At 40.3% G+C, this 23,670-nt stretch overlaps 1 pseudogene; it reads left to right on the forward strand.

The window, feature by feature from the left end:
• The first annotated feature begins 1,373 nt into the window (after positions 1–1,373).
• On the forward strand, positions 1,374–22,063 carry LOC128596182 (splicing factor C9orf78-like; annotated as a pseudogene).
• The last annotated feature ends 1,607 nt before the right edge of the window (positions 22,064–23,670 follow it).

The following is a 23,670-nucleotide window of genomic DNA, read 5'->3' on the forward strand; positions in this document are numbered from 1 at the left end:
ACTTCTTTCTTTGGACCTTTTAAATTTAAACCACTTTATATCCTCATTTTGGTATTGGGCTAAGGATCACAGGACCATTTGGAAACACCCATTTTAGAACATAGGAGTACTTAGCAACCTATTATTCTCTTCTCCATTCTTTGGACTTTGTTTAAAACAAAATAAAAAGACTCCCATGTGGTGGTGGTGGTGGTGGTGGGGTGTCAAAGGATATAAAAATACAGTTCAGAGAATAAGAAATATACTTCACCTTTGCCATACTCCATGGCATATTCTTTTAAAGGGATGGGATTATATACAGGCTCTGAACACTAGGGGGCGGGGATCGTAAGGCTCGTTTTAGCCAGTCAATTACTAAAGAAAAAAAAAAATCAATGATAAACTTTAAACTCTACCACACTATTTCCTAGGAGAGCTAATTGACTTTATAGCAAAAGCCTGGGGCATAATTCTACCCTCCCTAGGGAGAGGTGAAAAAGCTGCCAGGATGGAAGTGGCCAATGGACCTTGCAGGCTGGGTTTGCAAGGTTTTTCTCACCTTTGACCAGATTCACTTAAGTGGCACACAGATTTGGGGGAGAGAAAGGCACCATTTCTTTGAGTCCATGGGCCTGTGCCCCATCCCCTAGACTTTGGCTTAGTGCAGTGGTTCTCAACTTTCCTAATGCCTCCTAAAGCCACAACCCTTTATTACAGTTCCTCGTGTTGTGGTGACCCCCAACCGTAAAATTATTTTCATTGCTACTTCATAACTACAATTTTGCTACTGTTGTGAATCGTAATGTAAATATCTGATATGCAGGATGTATTTTCATTGTTACAAAGGGGTCGCGACCCACAGTTTGAGAACCGCTGGCTTAGTGGGATTTAGGAGTTGCGAGTTTGTCTCTCAAAAATCCAGCTCTGACAAGTGGGGGAGAGCCTCGTGTGGACATGAAGGGTTAGCTCTGCATGGTAGTCTCTGGGTGTGGCCACAGTCCTGATGGGCTTGACAGATAAAGTGACATTGAACAGATGCAACGCTTCCAGAGGGTGGTCAGAACTCTGGGGCTCAGTGCTGGAGAGCTAAATGTTCTCCTCAGCCTTCAGCCCCTGGGACCCTCTCTGGCCAAAGAAAGACCCGGCAGCAGCTGTGTGCAGCGGAGATGGGCTGAGGCTGGGGGGTGAGAGAACCCACAGTTCTGAGCCATGAGTTGCGACTCCCTCTGTCCACCGCACTGTGCTTGTCAATGAAAAGTGCACCCAAGGCTTGAAGGGCAACTCAATTCCAAGGGCCTGAGGGAACTTGGGTTCTCTTGGGATGATCACTGTGACTTGGGGTGTCACAGACCTGCACACCAGAATTGGAGAGCTCAGGTGTCCTAGTGGTCTTCATGGACTTTGCCAGTGCAGGTGAGGGCCAGCAGAGAGGCTCTCTGCAGTGAGGCTGCCTACTGCCTAAAGGTGGGCAGTGCCCACAAAAGAAGGACAGTCATTATGGAGCCTGGGGAAAGGCAGGCAGAGAGCAGAGGCTGGGCTATGCACGTCTTGCATTGGACAAGGGCCTGGCTAGAGAATGTAAATGTCCACGCTGCAGGCAGCCCTATGAGGGGGATGATATAAGGTTGTGAGCCTGGAAGGCTCCAGCCTAAACCTGGCCCCCGCTCCAGCTTTCCGCCAAGGGCACAAAACCTGCTGAGTCTGACTTGGCTTCCTGTGATCTTCATTCCCTCCATTAGACGGAGACTGAAGGAAAACCACAAAGGCAAAAGGACTGGTCTCCATCTCCATCTCTGGAGACCATACCTCACGGTCTCCACCTGTAACACATTCTGCTGTGTTGTGTGTCCGGAGACACAAGAGAACAGCAGCTTTGCCGCAGGTGCAAGCTTGCTCCTGCAATTATTAAGGGTAAACGAGAAACAGACTACACCGCATGGGATGGCGTGTAGCAAAGGATCTTTATTCTTGACCACCTTATATACACTGGTGGTCACATACACACTTAATCTATGATCTCTAACTCTTTCTATCTAAACTTAACTTGGGGGGAGACACCAAGTCTACAAACCAGCACTATTTTTTCTGCTTTTTCTTTCTTCTCAGACATGTGTTAACTCTTGAGCAAGGTATCTAAATAAAAATCACAAAGAACTCCTAGGGAAGAAAGGGAAATAAAATCCCTCAAGCACACACTTAGTTTGCCTCATAATGGAGTAATGACTTTGTTCCTCCACAGGGCAGAGCCCTTTAGGCTCCAGAGACAATATGTTTTTAACACTTGTCCACCTCTGGCCCATATCTCCAGCGGAGAGATTGTTAGCCTCTGACCACGTGGGCTTAACGGGAGCATGACATCAGAGAAACGGTTCCAGATTTTTACTTCCGAACAAATAGGCTCTGTGTAAGCCTCAGGGGGAGCCCAGCTCTCTTTTTGCCCTTCCGTTAGCAAAAGCCATTTTTAACCCATTACAGACTTGCCTCGTGCGGCTTATGTGGGACAGTTTAACCCACACTGCTGTCGGCCACTTTCCTTCACTCCTGTTCATAATGTCCTCTCCTTCAACCTGGAGGCTGTCGCTGCCTGCCTCTGACCTGCTCAGGTGGGGTTGGAGTGAGAGCTGGAAGCCATCTGGAAGATTCAGCTCTGAGAGCACACGGATCTTAGCGGGAGCCAGGCATAGGCAAACCGAGGCTTGTCACTGGGTGAGAGGAACGGAGCAGTTTGCCTTTACTGGAGAGATCATGATGCTGCATGGTCTTGGGCAGGTGACGGTGTGCCTTGGAGGTCTCACCATGTCTACTCCACCCTCAGCCCGTGACTGTGGTCTGTATTGATTGTGTTGCATGCTCAGCTTTCTAAAGCTGACCTGGTCATTGTCCTCCCCTGCCTGCGCTGGGTTGCCCATTGGCCCTTTACTGCCCACCTAACGTGGGCAGCTCACCCTCAATCCCTAGAGCTTACCCAGTTTCCCCAAAAGATTCGGTGGATACTACCTGTACTTTGCTGCTGTGTGTTCAACAGAATTTAGGGAAACTCTAATGAAAATTTACAAACCGATTTACCATTTTTAGTGTAGTAAAGAGTTCTTCTTTGCATAATTGCTTGCTTGGTTAACCACTGTGCGGGTTTCTGGTAAACGGAAAGGAAAAGAAATTGTGTAAACAGAGCAACAGGAAAACGCCTTTTTCAAATAGGTACTTTCCAAGTGAAATGAGAACCTGGCACTAAGCCTAAAGGAGAAGATGCCTGGCTTTGCTAATCGAGTGTTTTCCAATGAGAAGCTCCAAAATCCTCTGATCTTAGTGAATTTCCAATCTAATTCCAATGAGATTCTTCAGGAACAACATTGCAAGGGTAGTGATAAAGCCATTTATGTCTGTTTTTATTTATTTTATTATTTATTATTTATTATTATTATTTTTGAGACAGACTCTCATTCTGTCACCCTAGGGTTGAATGCCATAGAGTCATAACTCAGAGCAACCTGAAACTCTTAGGTACAAGAGATCCTCCTGCCTCAGCTGGCTGAGTAACTGGGACTACAGGCACATGCCATTTTTCTGGTTTTTTTTTTTTTTTTAGTGGAGATGAGGCCTCATTCTTGCTCAGGTTGGTCTCAAACTCATGAGCTCAAGTGATCCACCTGCCTTGGCCTCCCAGGGTGCTAGCATTACAACCCACCTGGCCTTATGTCTGTTTTAATAAAATGTATAGCGTGTGCTTATGATAAAAGGAAATTTGGGTTTTAATCTTCCATAACACAAAGGGATGGGATTTGATGCAGAGTAATAGAAATCATAGCTGAAGTTAGTCTGAGTTAAATTGCATTTTAGAAATGTTCCAAACTCAATATTTTTGCCACATATTCTGAGATCAAAATGTGGAGATTATTTCTCTGTTATTCCCAGCCATAATGTTGCTGAATCACTACAGTTTTCATTAAAAAAACAAAACAAAACAAACAAACAAAAAACTACAAGTTTTCTGAGTGCAGTTGTTCTGGGCCCACCCTTAAGCCTACTCTTAGCACCTGTCCTTTAGAGATGCACACATCCTCCCTGCTAAGAGTAAAGCCTTGGTGGCAATTTTAAATCTATAGGGAATGATGGATTATTAGAGAAACGTGGGAATAAATGTCTAGCCATTTGGGAAATACTTGTCTGTTATACATATGGTTAACAAAGCATTAATAGGCTTATTACGTAAACTTACACATCAATAAGAAAAACTATAAGGACTTTCTGCAGGGGGAAAAAAAAGCAGATATTTCATAACAAATCTGCTAATATTTTTCTATGCAAGTCATATCTGTATTTTTGGTCCTGTTTTACTGAGGCATGACTGACAAGTAAAACCTGTATGTACTGGAAGTGTGCAAAGTGATGACTGGATACAATGTAGACGTTGGGAAATGATGTAATGAAGTAATTAACATATCTACCTGTTACCCCTTTTTGCATGTGTGATGAGAACACTTGATCTACTCTTATAGCAGATTTCGAGTATATAATACATTATTAATTACGTATAGTCACCATGCTGTACGTCAGGTCTCTAGAACTTATTCATCTTATCCTTTGACCAATATGTAGTATTTCCCCATTTCCCCCACACTCTCAGCCCCCGGTAACCACCCTTCTGTGGCTTCCACTGGGTTCTACACTTTCAAGTTTCCGTGTCTGAGTAAGGTCATGCAGTATCTGTCTCTCTGTGTCTGGCTCATCTCAATTAGAAAAAATGTCCTCTAGGTTCATCTGTGTTGTCGCAAATGGCAGGATTTCCTTCTTTTTTAAAAAAGCTGACTAACATTCTTATATTAATATATGTGTGTGTATATGTTTCCCATTTTCTTTATCCATTTATCCACGGATGGGCAGTTAGGATGTTTCCATTATCTTGAATAATGCTGTCATGAATATGGGAGTGCAGCATTTTTTCAACATGCTGATTTCATTTCCCTTGGATATATACACAGAAGTGGGATTGCTGGATCATACTGTAGCTCTATTTTTAATTTTTTGACACTTGTTATCTTTTGACTTTTTATCATAACTATCCTAATAAGTGTGACAGGATATCTCACTGTGGTTTTGATGAGCATTTCCCTGATAATTAGTGATGTGATACACCTTTTCATATACCTCTTGGCTATTTGTATGTCTTTGGAAGAAAATATCTAGTAAGGTCCTTTGCCCATTAAAAAAATCAGGTTCTGGGCGGCGCCTGTGGCTCAGTCAGTAAGGCGCTGGCCCCATATACCAAGGGTGGTGGGTTCAAACCCGGCCCGGGCCAAACTGCAACCAAAAAATAGCTGGGCGTTGTGGCGGGCGCCTATAGTCCCAGCTACTCGGGAGGCTGAGGCAAGAGAATCACTTAAGCCCAGGAGTTGGAGGTTGCTGTGAGCTGTGTGAGGCCACGGCACTCTACCGAGGGCCATAAAGTGAGACTCTGTCTCTACAAAAAAAAAAAAAAAAAATCAGGTTCTTTTCTTTTCTTTCCTTTTTATTTTTTTGCTATAGAGTTGTATGAGTTCCTTGTATATTATTTTGAGTATTAATGCTTTATCAATGTATAGTTTATAAATATTTTCTTTCATTTGGTAGTTTGCCTTTTCATTTTGTTGATTATTTCCTTTGCTGTGCAGAAACGTTAGTTTGATGAAATCTCAGTTGTCTATTTTTGATTTTGTTGCCTGTGTTTTTGCTGCTACACCTGTAATTTCATTTTCTTACACCAGAGAAAATTAAGCAACATAAAGAATGTGAGAATATTGGGACAGGCTGAGTGTTGAGGGTACAGACATCAGAAGGCTGGCCAAATTTTTTACTATCAAAATAATAGATATGATTTTTGTCCTAGCTCATACAGCATGTATCTTCAATCTTTCTATTAGGAGTACTAATTTTTTCTTTTCTTGGCTAATATTCCCATTCTCTGATGGTTCTGATTGATCTCATCTTTTTGAATCATACTTCTTTTTTTTTTTTTTTTTTGCAGTTTTTGGCCAGGGCTGGGTTTGAACACACCACCTCTGGCATATGGGGCCGGTGCCTTACTCCGTTGAGCTACAGGCACCACCCTGAATCATACTTCTTAATTATACCCAAAGGAGGACTAGATGTGTGTTCTCGCTACAGAGTGTACCCAGAAAACTTCCAAATGTGGTTCCAAAAGACTGAGGCTGAAAGTATAAAATTGAGTCCTTCCTGTTGTTAATTTAGCATTTATTGAGTCCTTCCTGTTCTTAATTTAGCATTTATTGAGTCTTTCTTGTTGTTAACTTAGCATTTATTGTTAGCAAATTGGACTTTCACCCAACTGAAATGAACTAATGTCCTTTGCTTTAATTTTGACCCTGAATTTCCTGTGATTGAGAAATCAGTCCAAGCTTCCTTTCATGACACCCAACAACACCTTCCTTGGCTCTTTCAAGTGAAGGAATTTTTACTCTACACAGAGTGACAAGAGAAGTGACAGAGTAAGTGCAAGAGGCCAGCAAAGGCCACACAGGTGGAGTTTGAGTTGACCTTGAAGGATCAGTAGGGTTTGTCAAGTAGAGAAGAGTAGGAGGGAAATTCTAGGGGGGTGTGTGTGTGTGTGTGTGTATGTAAGATGTGAACCAACACATAAAGCTTTAAGAAGAGGCTCAGTGCCTATAGCTCAAGGGGCTAAGGCACCAGCCACATACCAGAGCTGTCGGGTTCGAATCCAGCCTGAGCCTGCCAAACAATGACAACAACCAAAAAATAGCTGGGCATTGTGGCGGGCACCTATAGTCCTAGCTACTTGGAAGGCTGAGGAAGAGAATAGCTTAAGCTCAGGAGTTGGAGGTTGCTGTGAGCTGTGATGCCAGACACTCTACCCAGGGCGACAGCTTGAGGCTCTGTCTCCAAAAAACAAACAAACAAAAAAAAACCAAAAAACCCAAAACTCTAAGAAGAGCAACATTAAAGATTGAGATGGGGGCTAGAGAAGAAGGATCTAATGTAAGAGAGACATCACCAAAGTAAAAATAAAAAATTTGATGGCACATTGGATTGGCTGAGTGTTGAGGGGTACAGGGAAGTGAATAAAGAATGAGAAAAATTAGCTTATTAAGCTTTTCACAACAGCATTTTATTTTATTTATTTATTTTGCATTAAATCATAGCTGTGTACATTAATGTGATCATGGGGGGCGGCGCCTGTGGCTCAAGGAGTAGGGCGCCGGTCCCATATGCCGGAGGTGGTGAGTTCAAACCTAGCCCCGGCCAAAAAAAAAAAAAAAATATGATCATGGGGCACCATACACTGTTTTTATAGACCATTTGACACATTTTCATCACACTGGTTAACATAGCCTTCCTGGCATTTTCTTAGTTATTGTGTTAAGACATTTACATTCTACATTTACTAAGTTTCACATGTACCCTTGTAAGATGCACCGCAGGTGTAATCCCACCAATCACCCTCCCTCTGCCCACCTCCCCCCTCCTTCACCTCCCTTTCCCCCTTCCCCCTATTCTTGGGTTATAACTGGGTTATAGCTTTCCTGTGAAAGCTATAAATTAGTTTCATAGTAGGGCTGAGTACATTGGATGCTTTTTCTTCCATTCTTGAGATACTTTACTAAGAAGAATATGTTCTAGCTCCATCCATGTAAACATGAAAGAGGTAAAGTCTCCATCTTTCTTTAAGGCTGCATAATATTCTATGGTGTACATATATCACAATTTATTAATCCATTCGTGGATCGATGGACACTTGGGCTTTTTCCATGACTTAGCAATTATGAATTGGGCTGCAGTAAACATTCTGATACAAATACCTTTGTTATGATGTGATTTTTGGTCTTCTGGGTATATGCCTAGTAGAGGAATTATAGGATTGAATGGCAAATCTATTTTTAGATCTCTAAGTGTTCTCCAAACACCTTTCCAAAAGGAATGTATTAATTTGCATTCCCACCAGCAGTGTAGAAGTGTTCCCTTTTCTCCACATCCACGCCAACATCTCTGGTCTTGGGATTTTGTGATACCGGCTAATCTTACTGGAGTTAGATGATATCTCAGAGTAGTTTTGATTTGCATTTCTCTGATGATTAAAGATGATGAGCATTTTTTCATATGTCTGTAGGCTGTGCGCCTGTCTTCTTCAGAGAAGTTTCTCTTCAAGTCCCTTGCCCAGCCTGTGATGGGATCACTTGTTCTTTTCTTGCTTATACGTTTGAGTTCTCTGGATTCTTGTCATTAAACCTTCGTTGTAGACATAACCTGCGAATATCTTCTCCCATTCTGAGGGCTGTCTGCTTGCTTTACTTATTGTGTTCTTGGCTGTGCATAAGCTTTTTAGTTTGATCAGGTCCCAGTAGTGTATTTTTGAAGCTGCTTCAATTGCCCGGGGGGTCCTCCTCATAAAAAACTCGCCCAGACCAATTTCTTCAAGGGTTTTCCCTGAACTCTCTGCTATTATTTTTATAGTTTCATGTCTTAAGTTTAAATCTTTAATCCAGTGAGAGTCTATCTTAGTTAATGGAAAGGTGTGGGTCCAGTTTCAGTCTTCTACAGGTTGCCAGCCAGTTCACCCAGCACCATTTGTTAAATAGGGAATCTTATCCCCACTGAAATGTTTTTAATTGGCTTGTCAAAGATCAAATAATGGTAAGTAGCAGGATTCATCTCTTGGTTCTCTATTCTGTTCCAGACATCTACTTCTCTGTTTTTGTGCCAGTACCATGCTGTTTTGATCACTATCGATTTGTAGTATAGTCTAAGGTCTGGTAGTGTGATTCCTCCTGCTTTGTTTTTATTTCTGAGTAATGTCTTGGCTATTCAAGATTTTTTCTGATTCCATATAAAACAAAGTATTGTTTTTTCAAGATCTTTAAAGTATGACAGTGGAGCTTTAATAGGGATTGCATTAATATTGTATATTGCTTTGGGTAGTATGGACATTTTAACAATGTTGATTCTTCCCAGCCATGAGCATGGTATGTTTTTCCATTTGTTAACATTTTCAGCTTTTTCTTTCCTTAGAGTTTCATAGTTCTCTCTATAGATATCTTTCACGTCCTTTGTTAGATAAATTCCCAAATATTTCATCTTCATTGGCACTATTGTGAATGGAATAGAGTCCTTAACTGTTCACAATAACATTTTAAAAGACAACATCTTCTAGGCAAATCGTGACTCTAATGAGTTTTCCACAAAACATACTATTCACCTAAATTTTGTTTGCTCTTCTGAGTAGTTACTTTGAAATATTAAACGCTTATCCCTGTGATACTATTTGTGTTTAAAAAAAAAATCTGTATAAGTCACCTTTAGGAATTGCCTTCAGAATGGGTTTATGAGTTATGAAAGACTCAATTATCCTTGTCACCTCATAGTTTTCTCTAGCTTTCTCTCTATATAAGTAAAAATATTATATATGTATGTAAAATATATATCATTAAACTTGGCAGCTGGACTTTTTTTACTTAAAAAAAAATAAACTGGGGTATGTGGCAAATGACTTTTACTTATTCCTAAAATCAAATACGATCAAAAAGGCTTTAACTTGTGAACTCAGAATGCCAAAAAATGGGCTCAGTGCCCATAGCTCAGTGAGTAGGGCGCCAGCCACATACACCAGGCTGGTAGGTTCAAGCCTGGCCCAGGCCTGCTAAATTACAATGACAACTGCAACCAAAAAATGGCCAGGCATTGTTGCAGGCACCTGTAATCCTAGCTACTCAAGAGACTGAGGCAAGAGAATTACTTAAGCCCAAGAGTTTGAGGTTGCTGTGAGCTGTGATGCTACGACACTCTACTGAGGGTGACATAGTGAGACTCCGTCTCAAAAAAAAACAACAACAGAAACATTTCACACCAATCTCTATTTTCCTTCATCCTATTCATCACAATTATAATAGCACAATTATGTGGTTACTTTTTCCCAGTCACCACTGATTTGAAATACTACTTCTGTATTATGCAATTTAAATACTTTTTTCAAACGTTCCCTCCACCAAAGATCGTTAGGATTTTGATCAGATTATAATGATTTTCTAGATTATTTTGAAAGAATATGTATTTTACACTATACTAAGTATTTCTGTCCACTAACAAGGTATGCCTTTTTACTTGGTCACATATTTTTATTTCTCGGAAAATTTCTGGGTTTTTTCCAAATATTTCAAATTTATTTGTAAGTATTTTGTATTTTTTATACTTGTACAAATATCTTAATTTTGGATTATATTTTTATACATTATAAGACTTTAGATTTTTGAATATTAAGATTATATCTTGAAAAGTCTCTGAACTTAGTCTTTTGCTTTTCAACAGTTTTCAGCTGAATCTCTAAGGAGCGTCCAACCTTATTTCTTTTCTGCTGCACTTTGGAAGATAAGCATTGTCTTGGGTCACACATTAAATACACAAACACTAAGGAAGGCTGATGAGCAAAACAAAAGGTCTGTGAATATTTTTCAGATATCTGATATCACGGATAAGCAAAACAATACTCAAATAATCTGCCTGGGGCCTGTGAGCTATAGGCTAGACCTCCTCATTTATCTACAAATTTTGTCTTCTTCATGCCAATAGTTAAGCCTCTTATTTTGTTCTCTTGTCTAATTGCAATGTCTGTCATATAATAGCAGTGTCATACTACGAAGATTATAAGTATATAATCACTAAGCATCATTTCAGCTTTTGGTTCAAAATTTTAGGCCAGGCACAGTGGCTCACACCTATAATCCCAGCACTCTGGGAGGTGGAGGTGGGTGGATTGCTTGAGCTCAGTAGTTTGAGACCAGCCTGAGTAAGACGGAGACCACGTCTCTACTAAAAAAAAAAGAAAGAAAGGAGGAAAGGAACGAAGGTAGGAAGGAAGGAAGAAAGAAAGAAAAAGAAAACAAACCAGGCATGTGGCAGTTGGCTGAAGTCCCAGCTACTCAGGAGGCTGAGGCTGAAGAATTTGAGGTTGCTGTGAGCTATGAAGCCACAGCATTTTACACAGGGTGCCAGAGTAAGAATCTGTCTCAAAAAAAGAAAAAAAAGGTTTGTTCTGATGTTAAGGAAATATTCACCTAATCCCATTTTGCAAAGAACATGTATCAGGAATGGACACTAAATTTTATGAAATTTTTTTGTTCACATCGTCCACAGGATCACCTGCTCTTAACTTCATCAACATTAATAGACATCTTAACATTTAGCCACCTCGACTTTCCCAGAATAAACAGTTGTAATCATGGTGTACTGAGATTCTATTTGCTAATGCTTTCTTAAGAACTTTTTTGAAATCAATTTTGAGATATCTCTAGTTTTCTCTTGTGTATATAAAATGCAATACATTTGTTTTTGTTAATTGGCAAGAATTTCCTCTTTCTCTGCTTTAGAACAGTTTAAATAGCATAGGAATTATCTGTCCTTTTCCATCCTGGTTTTCCAATTGTGTCAACATGGGACTGTTCATGTTCCCTGTGGTTGTGAAGTAGACTTCGCTTGCAGATACCGTTCTAATCTGATAGGAAGTGATAATGGACAAGAAATGGTGCGTCAGCAGGGCAGCATCTCTTGCAACACCACGTTCCTTAGGCATCTGTGATGGGTCAATGGGCTCAAAGGGAAAGTATTTCTTATTCTTCTAGCAGCTTGCACATTATTCCTGTTGGATTCTTTAGAATTCTTACACTTAGGACCTGCCACACTGCACCATGCTCATGAACTAGAGAGTCATGGGACTCTCTGAATTTGTTCCCAATGACATTATAGCCAATTGAATTCTTCAGAGTGCATAGTATTATGTTGGGGCCTTTCCTTGCTACGGTACAAAGTTCTTTTCTTTATCTTTAGTTACTTCTGTTCCTTCCTGTTTGTTTGGATGCAGGGCTCTAGGGTTAACATGCACTTCTGCTACCATTTTTCTTTTTTTTTTTTGGGGGGGGGATGGGAACAGAGTCTCACTATGTTGCCCTGGGTAGAGTGCTGTGGCATCACAGTTCACAGCAACCTCAAACTCTTGGGCTTAAGCAATTCTCTCGCCTCAGCCTCCCAAGTAGCTGGGACTACAGGCACCTGCCACAATGCCCAGCTATTTTTTTGGTTGTAGTTGTCATTGTTGTTTGGCGGGCCTGGGCTAAGTTCAAACCTGCCAGCTCCAGTGTATGTGGCTGGTGCCCTAGTAGGCTAGTTGTAGGGTAATATTTAGAAAGTGTTGGTTGAGGCTGTCAGATTAAAGAGAAGACCTTGGAATGATGCTGAAGTTATTGCAGGTCAGTAACACCCCTTGGCCCTACTTCCTGGCAGAAACCAAAGTGAATTCTTTATGGAGAAAAGCATCTTCAATTTTGATCGTCAGGGTCCCTGTTATATATGAACTTTATCATCTCAAAGATATTCAAGGAAACAAGTCACTGTGACTGAAAGTTGAACCTACAGTTACCAGGCAGAGATTCCAGGGACTTCGGCACTGGAATTATTAGATGCAGAATACAAAATAACCATGCACAGAATATTTATAGAAGTAAAGACTGAATTTGAAAAAATGAGTAAGTGGGTGGTGCCTGTGGCTCAAAGGAGTAGGGCGCTGGCCCCATATGTCAGAGGTGGTGGGTTCAAACCCAGCCCTGGCCAAAAAAAAAAAAAAAAAGAAAAAGTAAGTAATCAGAGACTATCCTCTGTGACTGGGAAGATTTAAAAATAACCAAGTGGAAACATGTCTCATATATACTTTCAAGGGAAAAAAAATTAAACTGCTTTAGTATGTATGTGTAGTGTGCTAACTTTTGTGTAAGCAAAAGAGAAAAATAAGACTACTTACATGTGTTTACCTGTATGAAGAAACATCAGAAATGCACATTAGAAACTAATTAAAAGGCCACATACAGTGGCTTACACCTGTAATCCTAGCACTCTGGGAGGCCGAGGAGAGTGGATTGCCTGAGCTCACAAGTTCGAGACCAGCCTGAGCCAGAGCGAGACCTCGTCTCTAAAAATAGCTGGGTGCTATGGCAGCACCTGCAGTCCCAGCTAATTGGGAAGCTGAGGCAAGAGATTCACTTGAACCTAAGAGTTTGAGGTTGCTGTGAGCTATGAGGTTCTGTCTTAAAAACAAAACAAAACAAAACAAACAAACAGAAAAACCAACAAAAAAACCCCAAACTCATTAAAAAGGTTACCTATGGGTGGCGAATGAGAATGGTATAGAGATGAAACTTCTCTATTTATACCTTTTCATATCATTTCGATTAAGTCATGTGGCTTTAGTATCTGTTCCAAAATTTAAATTTAAAAAAATCAAATGAGTTAAACAGAATATTAAATATAGGCAAAGAGAGAATTAGCAAACCTGGAAGAAAGATTTAAAGAAATTACCTAGAACAAAAAACAGAAAAAGGTGGGCAAGATGTAATGGAGAGATTGAGATATGAAAGACAGAAAGTAAAGTTTAAAATACATGTAATTAAGATTTCAGAAGAGAGACTAGGAAGAATGGGGGTAAGTGAATATTGGAAAATTTTGAGATTTAGGTGTTTATAAAATTCCATGTATGTCTCTACCAAGTGTATGAAAGACTGATTAAAATTTAGTATCCATGTATTCCTGTATTTGGGTGTATGAAAAATTGGGCCAGGTGTGGTGGTGCTCACCTTTAATCTTAGCACTCTTGGAGGCTGAGGTGGGTGGATTACTTGAGCTCAGGAGTTCAAGACCCGCCTGAGCAAGAGCAAGACTCTCTACCAAAAATAAAAACTTGCCAGGAGTTGTGGTGGGCACCTGTAGTCCCAGCTACTGGGAGCTGAGGCAAGGGGATCGTCTGAGCCCAAGAGTTTGAGGTTGCTGTGAGCTATGATGTTCTATCTCAAAAAAAGAAAAAATGTTTCAAGGTCTGCATCATGAATTAATGGAGGAGTATGGGGCAGAAAGACTGAAAATGGTAATGACATAATAATGTCCCTGAGGGCAACACGTGTTAGCAATGAAGATGGGGAGGTGTGAGGTTCCAAGGAGTCTGGACTGTGGGGATGGTGGTGGCATCAGAGGTCTAGGAGGAAGCCAGCATGAGCTGATGTGCTTAGGGGAAATGTCCCCAAGGGAATCTCGAAAAATTTAAAATAAACTAGTAGTCTGTTCTCTGTCTACTCAAGATATTTTTAGTTTTTTACTAGAGAAAGGCTCGAGAGAGAGGATTCCTACTTTTTTTTTTTAGACAGAGTCTCACTCGGTCACCCCTTGGCCTCCCCAGTAGCTGGGACTACTGGTGTGCATGACTATGCCTGGCTAGGTTTTCTATTCTTAGTAGAGATGTCTTGCTCTTGCTCAGCCTGGTCTTGAACTCCTGAGCTCAAGCCATCCACCCGCCTCAGTCTCCCAGAGTGTTAGGATTACAGGTGTGAGCCACCTCACCCACCTGCCATTTAAAATTCTATGAAGCGGAGGCAGAGCAAGATGGCGGCGGAGTAACAGCTTCCTTGCATCTGGGCACCGTGAGTCTGGGGAGATAGGACTCCAGGCATCTCTGGCTGGTGGGATCTGCCTATCATCACTCCTAGGAGGATACAGGGAGTCAGTGAGAGACTTCTGGACCCTAAGAGGAGGACTAAAACAGTGGAAAACCGGCAAGTGGTCGCGTGTGTTCAATCCGTCTAAACCCGCCCACAACTGTAAGTTCAGTAGCAGCGAGACTGCAAACCAGAAAGGCCTTACCTGTGAACTGTTTTGGTGTCCTTGGACTTGGCACTGAGTTGAACTGCCTTGGGGAGGGCCTGAGTGGGAGTGCGGAGAACTTTGGCCGTTGTCTAGGGCCCCAGTCTGAGCCACTGAGCCAGACGGAGCTAATAGTGTTTGGCAGTGGGTCACACGGAACCATCGTCAGTGATCTGCCCCGGCAAGCTCCGCCCTCAGGGTCGCAGAGCTAGAAATGGGTGGGAGCTGGTAACTCAGCAACCAAGTAGCCTAAGGGTGGGGTCTGAGCCGCCTTGCAGCCCTAAACCTCAGGGGCAGAGTGAGACTGGTTTTGGCACACTGGGTAAGTGGATAGCCACTTCAGCAGTGATTCCAGAGAGAAAGCTGGGAAAGCTTCTGCTCAGCAAGTTTACAAGTTCAAAGTGCCTTTAAGTGGGCTGAAGAGAGATTTAGGCTGTCTACCTGCTGGGGCTTGAGAAATCAGCAGCCTCCAGTCGTATCAGAACTGTGATTAACATCTCATACCCCAGAAGACCACGTGTTGCCCAGACAATATTCAATAACATATACAAACTGCTTTGTTTTTGGTTGTGTATTTTTTTCTTTTTTTTTTTTGTTTGGTTGTTTTTTTTTGTTTATTTTGACGTTGTTGATGTTCTTTTGTTTTTTAATTTCAATCTTTTCCAAACAGATGCCTTTTTCTTTCTCCATTTTTCTAGTTTAATTATAATTTCCCATTGCTGCCTTTTTTAATAACTAGAACTTCATTTTTGCTAGTGTTTCTACTGCTATCATTTGGTTTTTCACCCAATTTTATCCCCGCAAAGTTTTCTGTTTGCTTGTTTTGGTTTCATTTATAGCATTTTTGTCTTTCCTCTCTACTTGGTGGAGGTGGGGTACTGTGTCTGATCAGGTTAGCAAAGAGCTGCTGACCTCAAGGGAACCACCCAACTGGGCACCCCCAGAAGGTGGGTTTTTTTTTTAAGGTTGTGTCAAAGTACCCTACTGTACACCTATATTGCCCTGTCTCCCTCTTTCTGTGCCTCTCTTCTTTTTGTCAATATTCCTTATACCCACCCCCTCTCCTTTCTCTTTCTTTTTTTTCTTATCACTCTGTCCTCCTTTCTTTCATCCCTTTTTTGCTCTTCAACCTTCTCACCCTTCTGGTCCTGTAACCCTTAGTCCACAGGCACGAGAACTTAAAGAGCAAGAGGAAGTGAAAGGAAAATTAGGGCAAGGAAACAGATAAAAGAAATCACTCATGAGGAAGAATCAGCAGAAAACTCCAGGCAACATGAAGAACCAGTCTAGAACAACCCCGCCAAGGGACCATGAGGTAGCTACTGCAGATGATTCCACCTGTAAAGAAACGTTAGGAATGACAGAAAGGGAATTTAGAATACACATGTTGAAAACAATGAAAGAAATGATGGAAACAATGAAGGAAATTGCTAATAAAGTGGAAAATAACCAAAAGGAAATCCAAAACAGAATCAAATAAGAGATGAACGATATGAAGAATATAAAAAGGATATAGCAGACCTGAAGGAACTGAAACAGTCAATTAGGGAACTTAAAGATGCAATGGAAAGTATCAGCAACAGGTTAGACCATGCAGAAGAAAGAATTTCAAAGGTAGAAGACAAAGTTCTTGAGATAACTCAGACAGTAAAGAGGCAGAAAAGAAGAGAGAGAAAGCAGAACGTTCACTGTCAGAATTATGGGACTTTATGAAGCGTTCCAACATACGAGTTATAGGAATTCCAGAAGGGGAAGAAGAATGCCCCAGAGGAATGGAAGCCACACTAGAGAATATTATAAAAGAAAATTTCCCAAACATCACCATAGATTCTGACACACTGCTTTCAGAGGGCTATTGGACCCCAGGTGGCCTCAAGTCTAACCGAGCTTCTCCAAGACACATTGTGATGAACCTGTCCAAAGTCAAGACCAAAGAAAAGATTCTGCAAGCTGCCAGGAGTAAGCGCCAGTTGACCTACAGGGGCAAATCCATCAGAGTGACCACAGACTTCTCTAATGAAACTTTCCAAGCAAGAAGACAATGGTCATCTACCTTTAATCAACTTAAGCAGAACAATTTTCAGCCCAGAATTCTGTACCCTGCTAAGCTAAGCTTCAAAATTGACGGAGAAATCAAATCATTTACGGATATACAAACATTGAGGAAATTCGCCACAACAAGACCAGCTCTACAGGAAATACTTCAACCTGTTCTGCACACTGACCATCACAATGGATCAGCAGCAAAGTAAGAACTCAGAAATCAAAGGACAGAACCTAACCTGCACACTGATGCAAAAGATAAAACTAAGCAATGGACTCTCACCAAATAAGATGAATAGAATACTACCACACTTATCAATTATCTCAATAAATGTTAATGGCTTGAATTCCCCACTGAAGAGACATAGATTGGCTGACTGGATTAAAAAACACAAGCCATCCATTTGCTGTCTGCAAGAAACACACCTGGCTTCAAAAGACAAATTAAAGCTCCGAGTCAAGGGTTGGAAGATAATTTTTCAGGCAAATGGAATTCAGAAGAAAAGAGGAGTTGCAATCTTATTTTCAGATACATGTGGATTTAAAGCAACTAAAGTCAAAAAAGACAAAGATGGTCACTTTATATTGGTCAAGGGAAAAATACAACAAGAAGACATTTCAATTCTAAATATTTATGCACCCAATTTAAATCCTCCCAGATTCTTGAAGCAGACCTTACTCAGTCTGAGCAATATGATATCTGATAATACCATCATAACAGGGGACTTTAAAGTCTCCTTTAAACAAAAAGGAGAATTTCAGACCAATCTCACTCATGAATATAGATGGAAAAATTCTCAACAAAATCCTAGCCAATAGATTACAGCTTATCATCAAAAAAGTCATTCATCATTTCTTACAGAGCTGGACAGATCCTCTAAACAGAAATTAAACAAAGATATAAGAGATTTAAATGAGACCCTAGAACAACTATGCTTGATAGACGCATATAGAACACTCCACCCCAAAGATAAAGAATATACATTCTTCTCATCACCCCATGGAACATTCTCCAAAATTGATCATATCCTGGGACACAAAACAAATATCAACAGAATCAAAAGAATTGAAATTTTACCTTGTATCTTCTCAGACCATAAGGCACTAAAGGTGGAACTCAACTCTAACAAAAATGCTCGACCCCACCCAAAGGCATGGAAATTAAACAATCTTCTGTTGAATAACAGATGGGTGCAGGAAGAAATAAAACAGGAAATCATTAACTTCCTTAAGCATAACAACAATGAAGACACAAGCTACCAAAGCCTGTGGGATACTGCAAAAGCAGTTTTGAGAGGAAAATTCATCGCTTTAGATGCCTACATTCGAAAAAGAGAAAGAGAGCACATCAACAATCTCACAAGAGATCTTATGGAATTGGAAAAAGAAGAACAATCTAAGCCTAAACTCAGTAGAAGAGAAGAAATATCCAAAATCAAATCAGAGATCAATGAAATTGAAAACAAAAGAATCATTCAGAAAATTAATGAAACAAGAAGTTGGTTTTTTGAAAAAATAAATAAAATAGATAAGCCATTGGCCAGACTAACTAGAAATAGAAAAGTAAAATCTCTAGTAACCTCAATCAGAAACGATAAAGGGGAAATAACAACTGATCCCACAGAGATACAAGAGATCATCTCTGAATACTACCAGAAACTCTATGCCCAGAAATTTGACAATGTGAAGGAAATGAATCAATATTTAGAATCACACCCTCTCCCTAGTCTTAGCCAGGAAGAACTAGACCTCCTGAACAGACCAATTTCAAGCACTGAGATCAAAGAAACAATAAAAAAGCTTCCAACCAAAAAATGCCCTGGTCCAGATGGCTTCACTCCAGAATTCTATCAAACCTTCAAGGAAGAGTTTATTCCTGTACTGCAGAAATTATTCCAAAAAACTGAGGAAGAAGGAATCTTCCCCAACACATTCTATGAAGCAAACATCACCCTGATACCAAAACCAGGAAAAGACCCAAACAAAAAGGAGAATTTCAGACCAATCTCACTCATGAATATAGATGGAAAAATTCTCAACAAAATTCTAGCCAATAGATTACAGCTTATCATCAAAAAAGTCATTCATCATGATCAAGTAGGCTTCATCCCAGGGATGCAAGGCTGGTTTAACATACGCAAGTCCATAAACGTTATCCACCATATTAACAGAGGCAAAAATAAAGATCACATGATCCTCTCAATAGATGCAGAAAAAGCATTTGATAAAATCCAGCATCCTTTTCTAATTAGAACACTGAAGAGTATAGGCATAGGTGGCACATTTCTAAAACTGATTGAAGCTATCTATGACCAACCCACAGCCAATATTTTACTGAATGGAGTAAAACTCAAAGCTTTTCCTCTTAGAACTGGAACCAGACAAGGTTGTCCTCTGTCACCTTTACTATTCAACATAGTGCTGGAAGTTCTAGCCAATACAATTAGGCAAGACAAGGAAATAAAGGGAATCCAAATGGGAGCAGAGGAGGTCAAACTCTCCCTCTTTGCTGACGACATGATCTTATACTTAGAGAACCCCAAAGACTCAACCACAAGACTCCTAGAAGTCATCAAAAAATACAGTAATGTTTCAGGATATAAAATCAATGTCCACAAGTCAGTAGCCTTTGTATACACCAGTAACAGTCAAGATGAGAAGCTAATTAAGGACACAACTCCCTTCACCATAGTTTCAAAGAAAATGAAATACCTAGGAATATACCTAACGAAGGAGGTGAAGGACCTCTATAAAGAAAACTATGAAATCCTCAGAAATGAAATAGCAGAGGATATTAACAAATGGAAGAACATACCATGCTCATGGATGGGAAGAATCAACATTGTTAAAATGTCTATACTTCCCAAGCAATCTACCTATTCAATGCCATTCCTATCAAAGTACCTACATCGTACTTTCAAGATTTGGAAAAAATGATTCTGCGTTTTGTATGGAACCGGAAAAAAACCCCGTATAGCTAAGGCAGTTCATAGTAATAAAAATAAAGCTGGGGGCATCAGTATACCAGATTTTAGTCTGTACTACAAAACCATAGTGCTCAAGACAGCATGGTACTGGCACAAAAACAGAGACATAGACACTTGGAATCAAATTGAAAACCAAGAAAGGAAACTAACATCTTATAACCACCTAATCTTTGATAAACCAAACAAGAACTTACCTTGGGGGAAAGACTCCCTATTCAATAAATGGTGTTGGGAGAACTGGATGTCTACATGTAAAAGACTGAAACTGGACCCACACCTTTCCCCACTCACAAAAATTGATTCATGATGGATAAAGGACTTAAATTTAAGGCATGAAACAGTAAAAATCCTCCAAGAAAGCATAGGAAAAACACTGGAAGATATTGGCCTGGGGGAAAACTTCATGAAGAAGACTGCCATGGCAATTGCAACAACAACAAAAATAAACAAATGGGACTTCATTAAACTGAAAAGCTTCTGTACAGCTAAGGAGACAATAACCAAGGCAAAGAGACAACCTACACAATGGGAAAGGATATTTGCATATTTTCAATCAGACAAAAGCTTGATAACTAGGATCTATAGAGAACTCAAATTAATCCACATGAAAAAAGCCAACAATCCCATATATCAATGGGCAAGAGACATGAGTAGGACTTTCTCTAAAGATGACAGACGAATGGCTAACAAACACATGAAAAAATGTTCATCATCTCTCTATATTAGAGAAATGCAAATCAAAACAACTCTGAGATATCATCTAACCCCAGTGAGAATGGCCCACATCACAAAATCTCAAAACTGCAGATGCTGGCGTGGATGTGGGGAGAAGGGAACACTTTTACACTGCTGGTGGGACTGCAAACTAGTACAACCTTTCTGGAAGGAAGTATGGAGAAACCTCAAAGCACTCAAGCTAGACCTCCCATTTGATCCTGCAATCCCATTACTGGGCATCTACCCAGAAGGAAAAAAATCCTTTTATCATAAGGACACTTGTACTAGACTGTTTATTGCAGCTCAATTTACAATCGCCAAAATGTGGAAACAGCCTAAATGCCCACCAACCCAGGAATGGATTAACAAGCTGTGGTATATGTATACCATGGAATACTATTCAGCCATTAAAAAAATGGAGACTTTACATCCTTCGTATTAACCTGGATGGAAGTGGAAGGCATTATTCTTAGTAAAGCATCACAAGAATGGAGAAGCATGAATCCTATGTACTCAATCTTGATATGAGGACAATTAATGATAATTAAGGTTATGGGGGGGGGAAGCAGAAAGAGGGATGGAGGGAGGGGGGTGGGGCCTTGGTGTGTGTCACACTTCATGGGGGCAAGACATGATTGCAAGAGGGACTTTACCTAACAATTACAATCAGTGTAACTGGCTTATTGTACCCTCAACGAATCCCCAACAATAAAAAAAAATAATAATAAAATAAAAAAAAATAAAATTCTATGAAGCAACAGTGCAGTGGTTGGACAGTGGGTCAGGGGCTGGACCATGGACCGGCACCACCATGCCAGTCACTATGAAGACTTTTCATCAGTGTGAGCTGACTCAAAGTCGGAGGAAGATGAGCAAGAGGAGGTTCAATTAGAACTGGAAGAGACCAGAAAGGTGCAGAACTTGAGGAAAAGAACCACTGGGGTGAGTGCTGTGGCTCCACTGGGGGGAGAGAAGGTACAAAAAGAGACCACTCTAGTGGATTACCACTCTCAAATGAAGTCAGGCGGCATGGTGGATATGAAGAAACTGAAGGAAAGGGGCAAAGGTAAGATCAGTGAGGGGGGAGACCTTCCCTTGGGGACTTGGTTTTCTGCAGAAACCAACGGAAGGGAAGAGGATGCAGACATGATGATGTGCATTGAGACAGAGCTAAAGAAGAGAAAGGGGGTCGTGGAACATGAGGAGCAGAAAGTCAAACCAAAGACTGCAGAGGACCGTCTCTATGAACTTCCAGAAAACATGCATGTTTCCTCAGCAAAGACTGAGGAGATGCTTTCCAACCAGAAGCTGAGTGGTATCCCTGAAGTAGACCTTGGCATTGATGCTAAAATAGAAAATATCATTTCCATGGAGGATGCCAAGGCCAGTCTGCTGACAGAGCAGCAGAACAAGAAGAAAGACAGTGAGACGTTCTTTGTGCCCACCAACATGGCTGTGAATTATCTGCAGTGCAACCGATTTTATCACGAGAAGCTCAACGCTCCCATAAGGAGAAACAAAGAAGAGCCCAAAGCCCGACCTCTGAGAGTGGGTGATGCAGAGAAGCCAGAGGCTGAGTGGAGCCCTCCTAACAGCCAGTGATAGCCCCTGACGACTATCACTATGAAAAGTTCAAGAAGATGGACAGGTGGTACTGAGACGTGCAGACTGGGATGTAAATAGCAACTTCATCTCCTTCCCGCTCCCTCCTGTGAAAAAAAGGCTTCCTGAACCGAAGCCTGCTAGGATGCTAGCAGACAGTTCCAAAACGGGTTCTAAGTAGTCCTGTTGCTTACCTGCTGGATTTTTCAAGCACTACATTTGTAACTTTTTGAAACAAAACAATGTTTAGTTTTCCTATTGGGGGGCAAACTCTATCATGAGAATTATTAAGTCCTGTTTGTAAATACGTTGACTTTCTCTTAATACATGTTCTGAGCCAGGAGGAAATGACTGTGTTCACGGTGTAATGACACCCTTTAGATTGGGCTTTTAGTGTTATATTTACAAACACGTCTTTCACATATTTGAAACGTGAAATTCGTCCCTGATTGTGTAGGGTGGGTCCAAATCTAGAACGAGAACAAAGGGATCCTGGTATTTTCTATTTTACAAAGTTACCTGTTTTTTTTTTTTTTAAAGCAAAAAGTACATTTCTTACCACTTCGAGAATTGAATTATTAAATATGAGGTGAATCTGACCTAAAAAGAAATTCTATGAAGCAGTGAAAATAAAAACAATTTTATCTTGATACAGGATACATAGTTCAGAGAAATGTAATTGAGTCCAGAAATAACCTTGAGTTCTATGTGAGTAATTAAAATATGGGATAAAGATGAGCTTTAAATGGGAAAAGAATCACCTATTTAATCACTGATACTGATTAATGTATCATGAAGAAAATAAAGTTGGACCTCTTCTGCCCGTACCATCTATAGAAAAGTAAATCTCAGAAAGATTGAAGATTAAAAGGTGAAAAAAAGAAGAAACTTTAGAATATAGGAATAAATTTATGTATGGGGAGAATTCATAAGAATTTATAAAGAAAAGCTATACAATTGACTACTTAACTTATTTATTTTTTTGTACACTGAACAAACACCAAAAGTGAAATCAAAAGGCAAATGATAAACTGGGAAACATATTAGTAACATGTATAAAAGACAGAATTAAATGTCCTTAACAAGGAAGCTCCTACACATAGGTAGGAAACACACCCAGGAAGCCCAATTTAAAAATGGGCCAGTGATATAAACAGGCAATGTATAGAAAAGGAAACTCAGCTGGTCAATAAATATGAAAGAGAGGGGAAGATGAATTAAAGCAATTATGAAATACCATATTTTGCTGATCAGATTGGCAAAAAGTAAAACAGAACTGATTGTGCGGTAGAATGAATTTCTGTTGTCTTTGGGAATGTAATCAGCTCTGTCTATTCAAACCAAAAACGTCCTTATCTTTGGCATTGAAATTTCACTTTTGATAATCAACTACCCAGAAAACGTAAGCATGCACTTACAGGACCTTTACTGCACCTTTGCTTCTCTTAAATGTCGGAGGGGAAGAAGGGCACAGAATCTGTCACCTGGGTTTTAGGGGCTGGGTGGGCCCAGAAGTAAGTCTCACAGACAACTCTTCCTCCGAACTGATTTTCATCCTATTATTTATTATTCAGCTCTTTTTTGTTCTTGCTTTGTTTTCTTTAATTGCCTGTTTGCAACAATGATAGGAATATTTTTAAATCTCTCACTTTGATTATAGTTT

Source organism: Nycticebus coucang, chromosome 2 (genome assembly GCF_027406575.1).
Source record: "Nycticebus coucang isolate mNycCou1 chromosome 2, mNycCou1.pri, whole genome shotgun sequence".
In the NCBI taxonomy this organism is placed as follows: domain Eukaryota; kingdom Metazoa; phylum Chordata; class Mammalia; order Primates; family Lorisidae; genus Nycticebus; species Nycticebus coucang.